A 7388-nucleotide genomic window follows, 5' to 3' on the forward strand; every position below is an offset into this window, starting at 1 on the left:
CAACCTGAATCTTTTGATCAATGGCATTGTCCGCCCTATGTAACTGCTTACGTAAACGGCTTACAGTAAACACCGGATGACACGAGCATGTGTAGGTAGCGATAATTTGTAGGCACGATCATCCACTGGCTTGAGTATTTTGAAAGGCCCATAATATCGTGGAGATAATTTAGGTGTTGGCCCAGTTTTCAGACTTTCTGAACGCTCTGGTACACGTAAAAATACTTCCTCCCCTTCCTCAAAGCTAACTTGCCGACGTATCTCATCAGTGTACTTCTTATACCGATCCTACGCTTGTCGGATAATCTGACGAGCGAGTTTTAGCATATCCATGTGGTCTTGGAGAAAATCCTTACCATGTTGAAGTTTTTCGGTTGCCAATACCACTGTAACAGGTGACCTAGGTTGAAAACCATACATGAGCATGAAAGGACTAAATCCAGTCGTGACATGCGTAGCACGATTGTAGGCAAACTTGAGAATAGATAAATATTCTTCACAGTCTGATTGTTTCTTGCTAACGTATGCGCGTAGCATATCCTCTAGCACTTGGTTAACTTGTTCAGTTTGACCATCCGTTTCTGGATGATTGGTTGTACTGAGGTTTAGTTGTGTACCCAATCGTTTAAACACAACCCTCCAACAAAAATGACTATAAAACCTGGGATCACGATCACTGACAATGTTACTTGGCAAACCATACAACTTCTATAGGTTTTCCACAAATAACTTAGCTATTTCCTGAGTCTTAATCGTTGATTTGTTTGGAATAAAATTACATAGTTTAGTCAACCGGTCTACGACCACCCATACTGAGTCATGACCTCATACGGTGGTTGGTAAACCCACAATAAAATCCATAGATATCATTTCCCACTTACCATTGGGGATCTCCAAAGGATGTAAGAGTCCTCTTGCTTTCAGGCACTCTACTTTGTTAACCTGACATGTTTGGCAATGCAAGACATAACCTTGAACAAAGCCATGTAAACCTCCAATAAAACTGTCGTCGTACGAGAGCATAAATCTTTCTAATACTCGGGTGCCGTGCACTTGGACTATCATGACATTCATAAAGAATTTGGAGCCGAATGTCTGTGTCCGTCGGTACACAAACTCTCCCCTTATGCAGTAGGTACCCATTGTCGATGGTGAAATGCTTCCATCGCTGTAGTTCATCACTCGACAGAGAAGAACTATGTATGGAGGTTAACGCTACACTACCATCATTGGAATGAGAAGGATCCCTCATTTATACATGGCTCCACACTTTGGAATATGCATCATCATGCTCATATTTACCCTTTAGAAAATCCAAAAATTCATTAAGAAGTTCCATGAACAAGAAAATTGATCCCAGGTATACGACTAAGAGCGTCCGTCAGCCACCACATTGTATCGTCCTTTATGATACCGGAGCTTGGCGTCATATTCTTGAAGAATCTCAGTCCACCTGGCTTTCCCATTCTTCAAACAAGTTTCTTATGTAAACCATTTGATGCTTTCATGGTCAAACACAATCTCAAACTGAGAACTATACAAATAATGTCTCCATGTTTTTAAAGCAGACACTATTGCATAGAGTTCACGTTCAAAAGTAGAGTAGTTCTGCTATGCTGCATCAAGCTTATTTCTTTCAAATGCAATTGACCGCCCATCTTGTAACATGACTGCTCCAATAGCACGGTCATTGGCATCCATTTCCAAAACGAATGGTTTCAAAGAATCTACAATAGCTAGTATTGGAGTTGTAGCTAATGCATCCTTGAGCATATCAAAACTATGATGTCGAATGGGTCCCCACTGAAAAGCTTTTCCTTTGCCTTTCAGTTGATCCGTCATGGGAACATCAATATTAGCATAGTTTTTAATGAACCTTTGATAAAAACCTGCAAATCCTAAAAGAAATTGTAACTCTTTCAAATTTATAGGAGAAGGCCAATGCCAAATTGTATCCACTTTGGATTGATCCATATGTAGCCCATTAGCTGAATTAACATGTCCAAGATAGTGAATTTCTTCTTTCAGAAAAAATCACACTTAGATTCCTTGGCATATAATTGATTTGTTTGTAACAATTCAAACACCTGCCTCAGATGTTGTAAGTGTTCTTCTTTAGAAGCACTGTATACAAGAATGTCATTGAGAAAAACGATGACAAATTTGCCCAACTACACCCTCAAGACACTATCCATAAGTGTCATGAAGGTTGCGGGCGCATTGGTTAAGCCAAATGGCATAACCAAAAACTCATAGTGTCCAAACCTTGTTCGGAATGCAGTTTTGGGTATATCAGCACGTCGAATACGTACTGGTGATAACCTGACCGCACCAAGTCTATTTTCATAAAAAATACGAGCATGAGTGAGCTTGTCGAACAACTCATCCATGCGTGGCAATGGGTACTTGTTCTTAACAATAACCGCATTTAAGGCATGATAATCTACGCACGAGACAAATCTACCGTCTTTTTTCTTCACTAATAGGATAGGAAAAGCGCATGGTGAAGAACTGGGTTGAATAAACCCTTTACTAAGATAGTCAGCAAGCTGACGTTCCACCTCAGCAGCATCAGAGTAACTCATGCGGTAGGGTGGTTTACTGACAGGTTTACTGTCTGCAACCACATCGATGCTATGTTGCACCGATCGTGTCGATGATAATCTTGGTGGCAATCATTAGGAAACACATCATGAAATTCCTTTATAATTTTTCTAAATCACGAGCAAACTTTGCTTGTTGGGAAGTAGCCATTGGTGGAAGAGATGAGAGAAGCATGCAGCGTTGAGGAATGTTCAACAGATTCAATGTTAGAGAGAAAATCGGACAATGAGTAACACAATAAAACTTGATCTATTTCATTATGAGAAATGAGCTATATAAGCTTAGCTGTACATATCAGTGGTGAAGAAGTTACATCCTTCTCTCCTAACAACAACACATGTGCACCATGGGTTCAAACATCAAGCTGTTGTGCTCATAGCTACGCTTTAGTGATGGTCCTAGGCTATGCAACCATTCCCTACCTAGAACCACCTCTGCCCTCTGCATATTCATAACCAAAAATTCCAAGGATGTGGAGCAGCCTTGCACCTCCAACGGGACAGCTCAGACTTGAGTATCCCAGACTTCTGCATTATATCCATTCATCATTGCTACCTTGTAGTGGTGGGTACTTGGAGTTTGAGGCAATTTGAGTTTTTTCACCAATCCATAATTGAAAAAATTGTGAGTAGCACCGTCATCTACCAAGATGCGCACCTTGTGCCCTTGCAGAGATCCGTGCATATGTACTAACTCATGTGATCCAAAGGTCTATTGCCACATGGAAGCTGTGAGACAGCATTCATGCACCACCTCCGTGTGTGTTACTTCCACTATAGAGAATCGTGAGGAAGACTCAAGAGGCAGCAGTTGCACCATGTGCACTAGTTTCTCCTTGCCATGACCAGCAAATTTCCCATTGAGACAATCCTTTTTGCCATGACCGCTTCCTAAGCATTGAAAACATAATTTCTCTTTCTTAGCTTTTATCAAAGTCCTCATGAGAGAGAGGACCTCTGGACCCCTTGGATTTTTTAGATACTTCAGAATTGGCTACTATAAATTTTCTTTTATTGTGCCCGTACTGTGTGCGTAAATTACCGTGTGTATTAGCAGGCACGTGATTATGATGTGATTTATTTTCATCTGGATCATCATGAATATGTGCTTTCACTATGGCTTCCTCAAGTGTTTTAGGGTCTTGAGTCTTGACGTGCTTCTTAAGCTCTGGCGTCAAACCACGGATAAACCCACATACATGCTGAAAGGTGTCTAGTCCTTCCAACTTGAGGAAAAAATCCCGATAGTGAGATATATATTCAAGTAATGATGGGTATTGGCGCATGAAACACGCGTCAAGAATTCGATGTGCCTCATTTGTAGGCAAGAATTCTTTGTGAAACATAGCCTCAAAAGTTGACCAACTCTCTGGTATGATATTCTTCTCCTTGATAGACATACACCACTTGTAGGCCTTGCCTTCCAGATTTAAGCTTGTTTGCAATGATCTGACTGCATCTGGAGTACACCTAAGGCATGAATTCCATCCCACTTTTGCTGAGAAAGACATGCACTGCATCCTTATTGCAATCTCAATCTTCTCCTTAAAGTCGGTGCACGTGGTTTTGGGTTTTTCAACAACTCATCCACCTCCTTTGCAGTGAGAGTGTGCAAAGAATCTGGAGATGGACCATGTCCATGATCAGAAGGGCCTTGCCCCTGTGTAGCAACGTGCTCATGCATGTGTGTGGCAATAGGGCCCTTGGCCTGCTGCTACGTAAGTTGTATCACTAATGTAAATAATTTAGTGACGTTTTCATTTAAAGATGCAAAATTTCCTTCCATGACTAATATGCGTGTCTGAAGTGCACGAAATTCTTGAATATCAAGTAGTTCATATGCGTCGTCACCTACCGTAGCGTCGCGGGCACTCTCCGTGAGAGCATCCAACCGCGAGCCATCATGGACAAGATCAGGTGTTTTGATGCTCGAAATTAAAAGTCATATTAATATCTGAATCCATGGCAACACTGTGCAGTGGAAGGAATAGAAGGAAAAATACCTGGAGTCGAGAAGGTGTCCCATAGATGTAGGATGTACCGCAACCGATAATTATCGAGAAAGAATCCCGTAGACGTAGAATGTACCGTCACCGGTAATTAGCTGTGCTAATTGCGTTCGTGCTCCAAGCTTGAAGCGACCGGAAAGTTTGTTGGTAGTCCAAGCTTTAGTGAACTGTAAATTCACCTGTTCAAGGGCACCAATGAGATTTGACGCAGTTGGCGGTAGGTTTCAAAGCAAATAGTTGTTTTTCTGCATTCTCATGAAGTTACCAAGAATGTATGGTGTCTAGGAAACAATCCCAACCGCTCACGAGCAAAGGGGAAGAACCCTACTGTGGGTACCCACCCTTAAGCTTCAAAAACATTTTGTTGTCCAATAATCCTAGGCGTTTTGGGCGCCTGTAGTGTGGAAAAAGCTTGACTGCAGTGCTCTGTTGGCAACGATAATGATTGGGAGAGAGAGGTATCTTGCTCGATGTTGCTCGGGGGGGCTCGGCCCTCTGTCGGGTATGCCTCAGCAGGCCACCACGACCCCATCCGGCTAAAACGTGCCCGCTTTCGTCATGGTCAACCTCTGTGGTGTTCTCCCCACCAAGGTTGCCTGCATATGCCCTTGAGGGTCTTTTATTTTTTTGCTTAGCAAGTGGCCATGCCCGCCTCCTTCTCTCTTTGCATGTGCATGCTTAACCAAAAGCAGTGGTCCACGACCCATCCCTCTTGCCTAGAATAACCTTGCTCTTGATACCAGTGTAAAGACTAGGGGAGACTAGAGCCTAGAATCCACCTCCCAACCTCCCACTATAGCCCCTTTGACCTAGCTGGATTCCCTTTCCACATTGCCTAGTCCGGCCCTTGGCCCAGTCCAAGACTCTCTGGCCTTGCCATTGTCTTGACAATTATCTCTACAGATACGTCTATCAACAGAGACTTCCCCAGATTCAAATCTAAAGCAGCTACAAGAGAATAAAAATTTGAGTATGACATACATTCACCAATATTAGCATTCTCAGCATGGAGAAAATAATATTGTCATCTTTTAACCCAAATCAAGTACATGATAAGATCCATTATGTACATAAAATATTCTGTTTGGAGCAACTGAACATAGGATGCAGCTTGTTTCTGGTACAATATTGTTTCGATATTTAATAGCATATGCTCTATTACGATCTGTGTCAAATCGACTCTTATAGGACATATGAGTGGGATGATCAGATCGTCCACAATATTCACAAGAAGAAGAAGAAGAGTCTCTAGATAAACGTGGTTGTTTAGTGTTAATATTGTGTTCTTCATCTGTTGTAGTAAGAACATTTCTTATTAGCAAATTTGAGACGAGAGAAAATATTGCCGCGACAGTCACCTCTGCGGTTTCCTCTTTGAAATGGACGCCTTCGAGCATTGAAAGCACATTCGATTTGTTGTGACTCAGTATCCTCTTGTGAAATCATAGTTGTATCATGACCATCATTACGTCATTCTTGACGTTGAGAGCATTCAATTAAAGACATGCAGGCTTGGTCAAAATCGAGACCATCTTTATTAGATAGAATAGTAAAAATGCTATCATAAGAAGAGTCCTTCACCATATCAAGAAGAAGTGTAATCAGTTGTTTTTGTGAAACAGAATCATCGACAGCACCAAGTTGATTAAAAATAGATTTGAAAGACTCAATGTATCTCATCATCACAGTACTAACTTCATATTGTAAGTTGTTATGCAACCCTCTTAAATAAAGTATTTTTGTAACAGATTTCTTCTGAAAGTTTGTAATAAGGTACTTCCATATGTCATGGAAAGTAGGCAGTCCATACATATGAAGCAAAAGGAATCAGTAAGAGCAGAAATAATATACCGACATGCTTCTTTATCATATTGTTGCCAATCGGTATACGCAACATTCCAATCTTCCAATATAGGTCCTTCAGTGATAATCACAATTTCATGATCCGTATGAACAGGCTGAGGCGGACAAATACGATTTCGAAGGACAACATTAGAGAGTTCATCGCCTTCAAGAATTAGCAACATCTTTGCTTTCCAGCCTGGAAATCCTTCGCCTTGGAAAAGAGGAACAAAACAAGGAAAGCCGTTGACACGAATAGTCATAGCAATATCTAGTTGTGAGAAAACGTAAAAGATAAGATCGCAGAATCTGTACGTACACCATATATGGTGAAGGCTGCAATTGAGAAAAAGAGAAATATGATGACTGTGTTCTGTCAATGATAAAACGCAAGAAGGATGCTCAATAAACGTCAAAGATCTGAGGGACGTCACCCAAAAAACAGGGAAAAAGAGACATTATTAATAAAAGAGTCCTCAAAATAGAGTGACGTGAGATGCAAGATTGACGGCCACAATATAAGCAACAAAAAGCTAAGATTGCTCAAAAACGTCGATGCCAAAATTACAAAAATGATCGCAGACGCTTCATGAAGACGCACGAGGAAGAAAGCTGCGTGAAGCTCAATTGCAATAAAAACAACAAAACTTTTTGCTGTAAACTCCGATTGACGCAAACCCATAACTCAAATCAAAGAGCTCGAGGAGACGAACAAGGTTAGGATGAAAAGTGTCATTTAGCTGTGCTTCATTGCGCATTTTCCGTTTCTCTAAATTTTGAGTAGAAGACCCTCAAAAATTGAGACAAAGGGCAGGGTGTCAAAAGACAAATCAACAAGAAAACGTAATCAATGATTCACCATATTTGATTATCAATAAACACCACACAAAGTACTAATCGTATTCTTATTAACACAAAACAACCATAGTTAACA

This window comes from Adiantum capillus-veneris, chromosome 23 (genome assembly GCF_014529385.1).
Source record: "Adiantum capillus-veneris isolate H3 chromosome 23, ASM1452938v2, whole genome shotgun sequence".
In the NCBI taxonomy this organism is placed as follows: domain Eukaryota; kingdom Viridiplantae; phylum Streptophyta; class Polypodiopsida; order Polypodiales; family Pteridaceae; genus Adiantum; species Adiantum capillus-veneris.